Source organism: Triticum aestivum, chromosome 5B (assembly GCF_018294505.1).
Source record: "Triticum aestivum cultivar Chinese Spring chromosome 5B, IWGSC CS RefSeq v2.1, whole genome shotgun sequence".
In the NCBI taxonomy this organism is placed as follows: Eukaryota; Viridiplantae; Streptophyta; class Magnoliopsida; order Poales; family Poaceae; genus Triticum; species Triticum aestivum.
Window position 1 is genome coordinate 628,900,161 of NC_057807.1, and position 3,815 is coordinate 628,903,975.

Here is a 3,815-nt window from a genome sequence, read left to right on the forward strand (position 1 = left end):
ATTTCCGTCCTATCAGCCTTTGCAACGTTATGTATAAGGTGATTTCTAAATGTTTAGTCAACCGACTAAGACCCATTCTGGGGGACATTATTTCTCCGGAGCAAAGTGCATTTGTACCTGGAAGGCTTATTACTGATAATGCCTTTATGGCATTTGAGTGCACCCACTTCATCCGACATGAGAAAAACCCGGACAAAAGCTATTGTGCATATAAGCTTGATCTTTCTAAGGCTTACGATAGAGTGGATTGGGTATTCCTGGAGCGAGTGATGCAACAGTTGGGCTTTGATCATCGATGGGTGAGATGGATAATGGCATGTGTCACCTCGGTGAGATACACGGTAAAAATTAATGGAGCCCGCTCAGATTCATTCGCACCGTCGCGAGGGCTACGGCAGGGAGATCCTCTTTCACCATTCCTCTTTCTCTTTGTTGCGGACGGACTAGCGGCCTTGCTGAAGAAGGAGGCGCAAGAGACACATATTTCACCACTGAAAGTGTGTCCTAGGGCACCCGGGATTTCACACATATTGTTTGCCGATGATACACTTTTGTTCTTCCGTGCAACAGAAGGTGAGGCGCAGCGCATCAAGGGAGTACTGGATGTTTATGCTAATGCTACCGGACAATTAATTAATCCTCAAAAATGCTCCATCCTTTTTGGTGAACATTGCAGTCAAGGTGACAAGGATAATGTGGTACGTGTACTGGAAGTGCAGAATATTAGCTTCGAAGAGAAATATCTCGGACTTCCCACTCCTAATGGGCGTATGAGTAAGGGTCATTTCCAGAACATCCAGGAAAAGTTTACAAAGAGGTTCATCATGTGGTGTGACTCGATGGCACAAAGCGGGAGAGAGGTGCTATTAAAGTCCATTGCCCAAGCACTACCTACATATCTAATGAGCGTGTTCAGGTTACCTGCGTCAACTTGTGATGATCTCACCCGCATGGTGCGTAACTTCTGGTGGGGTGCTGAAAAAGGGCGGCGGAAAACGCATTGGCGTGCATGGGAGAAGCTGATCCGACCGAAGTCACATGGAGGAATGGGGTTCCGTGAGTTCCGCTTGTTCAACCAAGCTTTGCTGGCACGCCAAGCTTGGCGAATCCTCTCTAACCCAGACAGTCTGTGCGCACAAGTGATGAAAGCTAAATATTTTCCATCTGGTCTCCTTGTGGACACTGTTTTCCCGTCCAACTCTTCACCAACTTGGCAAGCAGTGGCGCATGGGCTGGAGCTTCTGAAGCATGGTATTTTATGGCGGGTAGGCAATGGGCAATCCATTCGTATATGGAGAGATCGTTGGATCCCGAACGGTGGCTCTGGCAAGCCTATCACCGTGCAAGGGCGATGCCGTCTGAGAAGAGTTTCTGAGCTGCTGGATGAGCGTGGTGCTTGGCGTATGGACCTTTTACAACAATATTTCAATCCGGTAGATGTCGAGCAGATTGTTAAAATTCGGACTTCTCCACGGCTAGAAGAGGATGTCCTTGCTTGGGAACCGGAGTGTAATGGTATCTTCACGGTTCGGAGCGTGTACCGGCTTGCACTTGATGAACGTCTTCGTCCATCTTCAGTCGCGGCGAGCAGGGCACCGGATGGGCGACGAGCCGTCTGGGGTTTTTTATGGAGGTGCCCTGCTCCTCCTAAGGTGCGTGTGTTTGCTTGGCGGGTGGCGACGAACTGTCTGGCCACATGGACTAATAAACATGCTCGTAGCCTTGAAGTATCTAACTTGTGTCATGTGTGTGCTACCGAACCGGAGGACACTTTTCATGCTCTCTGCAGATGTCCTCATGCGATCACCTTGTGGCAAGCTATGGCGCGGCAATGGAATATTCCGGACATCCGTCGAGTAATGCACACTGGGCCAGAGTGGCTTTTTCATGTGCTCGCGGACTTGTCACCAGAGGAGAGGATGTATACGCTCATGACGATTTGGCGTTGCTGGCATGTGAGGAATGAGATCGTCCACGACAAACGACCACCGCCGGTCGAAGCCTCGACCAGATTCCTATCCAGCTATATCAACTCATTGCTAGCCATCCAGGCGTACCCTCATGGAGATCACATCAAAGGAAAAATGGTGGCTGCACCTTTGTATAGCAGAAAATTGTTATCACATGTAGAGCGTGAGAAGCCATCAGCACTTGGGTGGGAGGCACCGCCGGCCGGCTGGGCTGCGCTCAACATTGACGGGTCCTTTTCTGCCAAGGACGGAACTGCAGGAGCTGGCATGGTCCTCCGGGATGAACATGGAGATATTATTTTTTCGTCTTGCCGTGAGTTAAGGCAGTGTGCATCACCACTAGAATCTGAACTTGCTGCATGTTCAGAAGGCATCTCCCTGGCTACCCAGTGGTCTGAGCTGCCTTTTGTGATTCAAACGGACTGCGCAGAAGTGGTAAAACTAATTGAAGGAGATACTGGTGACCAATCGGAGCATATGATGTTGATCCGCGAGATTACTTCGCGTCTTCGGGAACATGGGGAATTCTTAGTTAAGCTTGTGAGGCGTGAACAAAACGCTGTTAGTCATTTTTTAGCGAACTTTGGTCGAATAAAGAAGCGCACAGCGTTGTGGCTTCATTCTGGGCCGGACGAGGTTCCGGACCTTTGTAATGCAGACATGGCTGTCACTTAATTAATGAATTCCTGTTTCCCCGCAAAAAAAAAAGATCTGGAGGAGCACGCTGCAGGCAGGGGATTTGATTACTCATAAGAGGAGGAACGGGACGGGCCAGCTTGGAGGCGTTCCGGTGTTCCTCCCAGTGCTTGTCCCAGGTGGGCTTGGAGTGGACGGCGACGACGGCGGAGTCGGGGTCGTCGCCGGGGAGCGGGGGAGGGGTCCACAAGGACGACAGGAAGGAGCCAATGTCCGTTTCCTTGGCTCTGTCCGCGCTTGTCTGTCTCGTCGTCGCGAGCGCGAGCGGTGGGGTGGGGGTGGCCGGGTGGGGTACTTGCTGAACTGAACTTCTGAACCGAAGCAACCGCGAGGGGAGGGGAAGCAATTATAGCTGCGGCCGGTGGAGGGTAGGGTGCCGTGCGTGCTGTCCAGGCTTCCTTGCCTTGGCGACTCGCACTGCCGACTTGCTAGCTACGAGTAGTACCACTCTAGCTCCTAGAGCATAGCTAGAGGCGCCACAAGCCGAGAGCGGCGATGTTGCACACGGGCTCGCCTGCTCACGCTAATTGTGCCAATCAAACACTGGCGAGTGGAAGCCGGCATTTAATGCGAATGGGGGGCCAAGACATATGTATGTACCGTGTAACAGACGTATACATAGGGATGTCAATTGGGTCCCGTTTAATCCCGTTTAAAGTCCACTTATGATATGATAGTTCAAAAAGTTTTTTTTGTTTGAGGAAAATGAACTACATCAAGCTAGCAAAAACTAACTAAACGGGATTGCAGACGCCATTTATTTGCCATTTACATCCCTACGTATACATCGAACTCACCGGTAAATATAACGACCTGTTCCAATTGAACATAACGGGAATACTGCTACACACCGCTTACCCGGTGTTTGCGGACCGGCATGCAAACGGTGGTCTGGTCAACTCATATGCACACCTCTCCCACCACACAAACACCAACACCTGCCGAGTTTTTCTATCATTCCCCATACAAAATAGAATGACTAACAAAAAACACACAAAAAAAATCTCGTTTCTACTTTCAAAATCTCATACAACCTAAACAAAAAAAAACTTGCATATTTATCCCACTACCAAACAGAGTATCAAAAACCCGCAGTCACAAAATGTACATTATTCACAACTCATTTTTGCAAAAAACGGTTATATCACT